This window comes from Mustela erminea, chromosome 11, assembly GCF_009829155.1.
Source record: "Mustela erminea isolate mMusErm1 chromosome 11, mMusErm1.Pri, whole genome shotgun sequence".
NCBI classification, from domain to species: Eukaryota; Metazoa; Chordata; class Mammalia; order Carnivora; family Mustelidae; genus Mustela; species Mustela erminea.
In genome coordinates this window covers 4,189,564-4,197,503 of record NC_045624.1, presented here as the reverse complement: position 1 = coordinate 4,197,503, position 7,940 = coordinate 4,189,564, and the positions used below count along the sequence as shown (strand labels likewise).

General features: G+C 46.0%; 1 long non-coding RNA gene across 1 annotated transcript; it reads right to left on the bottom strand.

Annotated features, from left to right (window-relative positions):
• Positions 1–1,435: 1,435 nt before the first annotated feature.
• Positions 1,436–4,515, bottom strand: LOC116568496. Its single transcript, XR_004276650.1, has 3 exons — positions 4,429–4,515; positions 2,664–2,834; positions 1,436–1,753 (listed from the first exon to the last, which is right to left on the bottom strand). It is a non-coding gene; the product is annotated as an uncharacterized LOC116568496 (long non-coding RNA).
• Positions 4,516–7,940: the final 3,425 nt, after the last annotated feature.

Below are 7,940 nucleotides of genomic sequence, written 5' to 3'. Positions count from 1 at the left end.
GAGGGTATATTTTGATTTGCACCAGACTGTTGGACACATAAAACTTCACTAGTGTGGCAAGATGACCAGACCCTGAATGTCCACAGGACTTTTCTCCCAACCACTGGTAGAAACAGAGCTCCCTGGGATCCTTGGACACAATGTGGGACACGTGACCATTCTGGAGAGTGCTTTGGAAACACCACTGGGATTTAACCACTTAGAATCATAGATTTGTTCTTGGGCTCCTGCTCCTGGTATGTTTCCTTTTCATTTAAGTGTTGTCTGGGAAACCTTTGAAGCAGAGGTGAAGCAAACGAGTGTTTGGCTTTGAGCTAAAGTCTCTCTTTCCTTTGTCTGAGCCTGGTCTCTTCAGGGGATTGGAACTGCTCGTAGACCTTCAGTCCCTGTAAGAGAAATCTCCTTGGGAAATGTCATGAAGAGAAGCACACTTGTGCGACATTTGTGGTCTCTCTTCTCTGCAGTGATTCTGTGATAATAAATGTGTTTAAAAATCCATTACAATGGCAAATCTATAGATGGCAGATTGTTTTGAATTTGCATCAGGAGCATAAACAATTTCACATTTCAAATGAACTTCTACTAAAACACTCATGCTCAAATGTAATATAAAACACAGACAGATTTGAGCAAATAAGATACTGCTGCTTTGTTTTAAAATATTGGCACAGACAAAAATGTATTATTCATATCAACTCTCTCCATTGCTTTGAAACTGAAAATTATTTCTTTCGCTATCTCTGAATAAATATCTAAGTTGGTACCTTAGCAACGATGATATGTTCATCTAGCTTGATGTGAAATGTGGAAATCCCATCTTTAACTTTGCTTTCTTCAGTCTTGGATTATTCTACCTGTTCTTTGTATATCTGTGGGCAGGAGCTTACTTTACAAAGTCTTGTCTGTCTGTGTCCTGCAGGACAGGGACCAGGGTGGGGTTGACGGATGGCATGAGGTCGGGCTGGTAGATGCTATAGTCAACTTGTCCAAAGATCAAGTTCAAAGAGTTTCTGCTAAGGCAGCTTGAGGTACTGTGGCTCTAGGAACACCGGCTGGAGAATGTGCGAGGTCAGACCACAATGCCAGCTAGCACACTGAGTGACACAAGTTCAAGAATTCAGATTATACTGTCAGAAAAGTGAGAGGCCAGAATTAGAGCAAGAGATGTGACTATGCCTGGCTGGCGAGCAAGGGCGTTCCTGGAGGGGGAATCTGTTCCTTTGGTCATTATGCAGTGTCTCTATTAAGCTACCCCCTGGAGTTTTTTGCTATCAATGGCAACAAATAGAGTGTGTACGGGGAATTAGGTTATACTTACATTGGGAAATACAGTTTGTGGTTGAAAACCATAGATATGGATAGTAAATATAAGTCTCAGACCCCAGACTTAGAAAATATCTGAACTTAATTTGTATTTAAGTCCTTGTTCTGGCAATCACCCCAGTTTCTGGGCTTCCCTTTCTTTTCAACAGGATTATATCCAGTTTGAGGGCAAGCATTAATTAGTTTTGGTATTCTGTGTCATCAGTCCAGAAAGAGAGCTGAAGACTCATTCCTAACACCACCCTCAATGGCCTTCTGCAGCCAGAGTCTCTGCTGCCTCTGGACCCTGTCTGGAGCAGGGGGAGTTACGCTGTGCTCACAAGACGCCAGCATCCATGAGGGTTTCTGAGATTCCTCGTCATTTCTGTTCCACCCTCTGATTTAAGTATTGGTCTCTATGGTGTCTCTTGGGTGTATCATTCAGGATTATCTGGTGAAAAAGAACAAATAGGGTATATCTGTGTGTGTGTGTGTGTGTGTGTGTGTGTGTGTGTGTGTATATATATATATATATAGAGAGAGAGAGAGAGAGAGGTTTTAAGGAATTGCTGCTTTGTTGTAAAATAGTGGCAAGTTAAAAATGTATTATTCGTAAGTTTTGAAACAGTTGGTTCATGTGATTATGGGAGATGGCAAGTCTGCAATCTGAAAGGCAGGTTATCAGGTTATCAGGTAGGATATCTGTGTTATAGTCTTGAGATAGAATTCCTTTTTTTCCAGCAGTCATCAGTTTTTGCTCTTAAGGCTATCAACTGATTGGACAAGGCCCACCCACATTAGGAGGGTAATTAAAGTCAATGGATTGTAGACGTCAATCACATGTACAGAATACCCTCTTGGCAACATACAGACTAACGTTTGGCCAAGCAACTGGGGACCGCTGTAGTTTAGCTTTGCTGATGCAGAGAATGAACCGTCACACTGAGCTCTGGGTCTCCTGGCTCCATCTGCCCAGACACACCCCGAAGCACTGTCTGCTCTGTTGCTGGATTGTGCGAGCCAGCCATGATGTCAGACAGTCTGGCTGTCCATCTGGGGTTATAGCCACTGTTTCCAGGGGACCTGGTTCTACTAGTAGAGCTTTTTACCAGGTCACGGCTATCAAGCTTTCCTGCACCTTCTAGAGAAGCTTCCACATATTCTGGGTTCACATTTTGATTTACAATTCAGGTGAGGAAATGTAACTTATTTTTCGAAGTTTAATCTCTGATTTGAAGCACCATTCCATCAGGGTGATAGAAACTGCATATCAGTGTGGGCTTCTTCCTTCCTACTTTTCCAGGACAGAGTTCAAGTCCTGAGGGCGTGTGGGGACAGGTTGCAGCAGAAAGTCAACTCACGAGCGCTTCCGGAGTCATCCGCAGTTGGCTCCAAGGTTGGTCATGTCAATACCGAAACCTGCATCTCAGCTTGGAAATGTGAATTCTTTCCATCCCAGGTCTCTCTGTGGCAACCGAGAGGGATTTTTCACTGACTCATGGCCATTGACGGCTTTGACGTTCGCTCGTGCCCTGATACCGTGGATGACAAATACAGAAGAAAACAATCAAAGGCTTCAGTTCGCAGATGAGACTCTGGACTAAGAAAAGACACAGCAGGGAACCCACTCGGAGGAGCCCGCGTGAGCTCCAAGGATGAGGAGGACTGTAGCCAGAACCAGTCTGTTTTCAGAAGGCACTCAGTGGAGAAATTCCATTCCCTACACGCTCTTCCATTGCTCCAAGATGAGGTCACCCCCAAAACCTTGGCATCCAGGTCAACTCTTCCTAAGCCATGGAATTCGGGGGGTGGGGTGGGGGAACAAGAGGCAGGAAGCCCTTGGACAGGTGCTATTATACCTGCTTCACAGACCACCGGTTGCTGGTAGAGGGGGCCGGGGAGGAGGTTTCTGTGGAAAATGCCGTACAAAGAAGACCCCTTCTCACCTCTTCCCTCGTCTCAGAGTTAGGAGGAGGCTGTGAGGAGGAAGTTGAAGATGAATAATTTCTGTGTTCACTAAAAGAAATTAGTGGTTGGGAAGCACATATTTGAAAGCCTCATTTTAAGGAGAAATAATGTCTTAAAAAGGGGTATCCACCCCCAATACAGACCGAATGAAAGCAAACCACTCAAATTGCTAATGGCTTTCTCTGCAGAAGACAGCTCTGCTGGAGGCTGATATGACTCCAACATGGTTTCATTTAGCAGAGTGTATTAAATGATTGTAATTAGAGGATTTTTCAGCAATATAACAACATTCCATTAGCAACTGTTCACCAGGAAGCTCAGGGACTCCACCGAGCGGCAGTGGTAACAGTAAGCTCGGCAACCGCTCTGTCATGCATTTCACTCTTTATTCTGTCCAGCTTGTCACTCTGAACCAAAACTAACTTTCTAGACAGAAGAGGCAGGAAATAAGTCGTTTTGGAACTCTCTAGAGAATTGGATTCCCTCCCCCTCCAACCCCATCTCTTAGTGGGATGTTGCGCCTCTGCCCAGGTCCTGGGTTCAGGACAGGTGGATGGCTTCCGAGTACTGGACAGAGGTGGGATGTGGAGGATTGTGGCCAGACAGTGTGCCAGGCACCAGAGATGCCAAAGGTTGTAAGAATGGCCCCTGGCCATTGAAGACGCTACAGAGACTGGCAGAGAAGAGACGCTGATTCACCATGAAGATACGACAATGTAAGTTCTAAAAGAGCCCACTGCCAGAATTCATGGACATCTCCTTTTCCCGGGTAGTCACCTGGCTGTATTTTTAAGGATGGGGAACATATGAGCTGCCTCTTCCAGAAACTGGGAAGGAACTACTTGGTGGGATCCAGACAAACAAGGGTCAAAATCAAGATGTGTTACTGGCTACTTAAAATATTCCCTTTTGGAACTGGCAAAGCAAGTAGATAAATGAATATAATATATATAGTATATAGTATTTCTTCTAACTTTAGTGATGAAAAAGTCAATCAGGTATCAATCAGTCATTCAAAGGTAATTTTTGCAATACGTACACAGAGCTATGTTGCTCTTGAGGTGTTTTTGATTCCTTCTACTTGTTGATTTATAAATCGCTTTCAAGGCAAAGTTCTATTTTCTTTTCACACTGGATGAAGGTTCAGAATGGACTTACCTTTACCATGTGCACAACTTCCTCTCTCCGCTCCTCAGAAGGGCTGTGAAAACCGCAGCCAGCTAGCTGTGGAATGCTGTTCCTCTCTTGAAGACAGAAGAATTTCCTCATGAGTTGTAAATAATACCTAACTTTGACTTTTATTTCACTTCATGATTGTCTGTAAATTGTATTCCCTCATCTCTAGAAATGAGGGATTTGGGTTAGAGGTTCTCTAAGAACATATTCTGACTCTACGCACAGGAAAGCAAAATGTTTACACAGAATAGCCCCTCTGATAACACAGGTGTCAGCGGGGTTCAAATTCCTGCATCTTCTTGACGCACATGCTAGCCAGTTTGTAAATGCAGATATTCATCCTCGACAACTGAGAAAGCAGGGAAACGGCCACTCAAATATAGTACATATTGGCTTCCTACAGCTGTGAAGGAATAGACATGGTGGAAGTTGGTCCCCTGGTTTTACGTGTTGGAACTGTTAAGAGCATGCAGATTTCCCAAAAATGATACTTCTACTTCCAAAGTTGAAATTTTGATTCTGTCCTCATAGATGCCATTCAGGAACATCCTTGCCCATGAGGCTAATGGGCTATAAGGAAGACTCCACTCTTGGACCATATCCCATCCCAGGGAGCCTGGGGATCCATGAGAAGGCATTCATTGCTTGTGTGACCACTGTTTTTCTGGGGTTCTGCAGACTCTCAGCTGTGGCATATCACTGCTGCGTGCAAGATGTCCCGTCTTTCGTAAGAGAACATCAGATATAACCATCAACGTGTCTAACAGTTCTCTCTTAATTAGGCCAAAAGCAAAAGCGTGCTGTCTACCTAGGGGAGAGGACCCTGGAAGGAGTGGATGAATCCAGGCTCTGAGCCAAATTCAGGACCAAGGTCAGCGGTGGGTTGGGAGATAGTCACACAATGACTAGAATATGATTTAATGTCACACAATGAACAGAATATGAGGTTTAGGGGCACCTGGGTGGCTCAGTGGGTTAAGCCTCTGCCTTTGACTCAGGTCATGATCTCAGGGTCCTGGGATCAAGTCCTGCATCAGCCTCGCTGCTCAGCAGGGAGCCTGCTTACCACCCCCAACCTGCCTCTCTGCCTACTTTTGATTTCTCTCTCTCTGTCAAATAAATAAATAAAATCTTTTAAAAAAAGAATATGAGATTTAGAGATGGATCTGAGGTGGAGTCTTGTCCCACCACACCAGCTGTGGGCCCTCAATAACTTACTTAAATGTGTGTGTGTGTGTGTTTCCATGGGAGATAGAGTACCTACATCACAGGGTTGTTTGAGGGATCAAGTAAGAATGTAGAAAGACCAGAAATGATGCTTAACATGTAATGGCTTCTCAATGAATATTAATTTTTGCTAGTTTGCAAGAAACATGCAAATGCCAAGGAGAAGCTGGGCAAAAGTTCAATCAAATGGCTCCGTGAAACTTCCAGGAGACAGGGAGGCAGAGAATGACTAGCTCTGCGACAAACACTTGTCAAGCTCCTTTGTGTTGCTGGTCCTCCCGGAGCTACTTCTCTGAGACTTTCATCTGGTTCCCCTGAATCTGAATCAGCACCTATGAGGCGGGTGCTAGGCTCAATTTGAAGCCGGTCAAGAGCGAGTGGAGTGCGTACAAGTACACAGCCCGCCACTGAGAGGAGGCTCACCTTCCTGCCTGCAGGACTCTGCTCTGTGTCTTCTTAATTTTTTTATTAACATATCACGTATTATTTGTTTCAGGAGTACAGGTCTGTGGTTCATCAGTCTTACACAATTCACAGCACTCCCCATAGCACATACCCTCCCCCATGTCTGTCACCCCGCCACCCCATCTCTCCTACCCCCCTCCCCTCCAGCATGCTCTGTGTCTTTTAAGCACAGGACACCCACAGTGCAGGTACACACAGCCATACAGCAGCAAATCTATTAAAGAGGGTTTCTCTGAAGCTTTTAGGGACCAAGACTACTGGCTGTAGGCCTTCCCCTCGAGGCCTTTGGGGAGAATAGGCAAGGCAAGCCTGAAAAGCACGAAGCCCGCGGTCAATACTGCCATCACTGGGGCTTGTCCCATTAGTGCCACCTGTAATTCTGTGATTCAAGCAGTCCCCTCAACTGGTGTCCTGACCCGGGGTCACTGCATATCAAAACCCATTTGTTTACACCAGCTGTTAAACTGTATCCTGCCCCCGCCCCCCACCAAGTGCTCTGGCCTTTTCTGACAATGACCAGCTCATTGATTTGGATTGGAGTTTTTGCCTGTCTGGGAATGGTTCACATGTTTTATTCTGAACCCACAGACGTTTCCCAGGCCCCGAGGGGACAGACAGTGGAGGATGTTAAGTGATGCAAACGGCTGGTCTGAGAGCCCAGGCTTCCAGGAGAGGCTGGCTAGGGAGACAGGCGTCCACCTGGGCGCTGAGCATACATGGCTGGGCCAGAGCATGGGCAACGGTGAGGGCAGTCCACAGAATGGCAAGGTCGGACAAGGATGCTCTCTCTCTGCCCCTTGGCTCTCTACTACCTGCCCCACCCCCAGCACCCCATCCCCACCACCGCCACGACAGCAGTGGATTTTGTGGGCAGGAAACTTGCTTCTCTCCACCAGATAACAAACTGACCCTTGGTTCTCCCAGGCAAATGAGAAGCAGTCCTGTAGACTGTCCTTCCTTGTGCATTGGAGGGCACCCACTGACCACCCGCAGAGTGAATTACAGAGGATTACTACAGTGTTTGCAAGCTGGATGGAGACTCCGTGATCTCCTAGTTTGGTCTGGCCAAGGTTAAACTACACTTTACTTACATTTCCCATGTTGTCCATACTTGGGCATATATACTGGACAATGCATAGGTAGTTTTTAGCTAAATGATTGAAATTCCTGGGATCTTTTTTTGTGTCAGCAGTAGCAAATGGGCAAGAAAAGTGAGGATCATTTTGAGAACTGGAAATGTTTAGATTTATGGGGAAAAGTGATCAATGAATAATGTCTTTGCTGAAGGCCATGTTGGAGCTAAGTCACGTAAAGTGTTGGTAGGACAAGGTGTCAGGATTAGATAACAAAGCAGGGGATGGCTCTTCGTATCTCCCAAGTGATGCTGTAGCACACTGCCTCCTACCTGAACTTGCTGCTTCCCACGAGCATCCACATTCAATCCATTCTCCTCCTGCAGTCAGGGTGACCTTTTAAAAATGCAAATCAGCCACATTGTTCCCTGTACACCCCTCTAATGCCTTCCTATTGCAGTTAGAATAAAATCCAGTGGCCATGGCCTCCAGGGCCTGCCAGTCTGGCTCCATCCCCTGCTGCCCTGTCTATACTCACCACTCCAGGCACACTGAGATGGGGCTGACCTTGTTCCTGCCTCTGCCTGGTGTGCCCCCTCCCCATCTTTGTGTGGTTGGCGGTCACCTCTTTGGTACTCTGCTCTCTTCTGCATTATCAACATGGAGGACTTTGCTGGGCCTCCACTCCAAGTGTAGGTACCTACTGTCCTATTGTATGAATTATGTTTC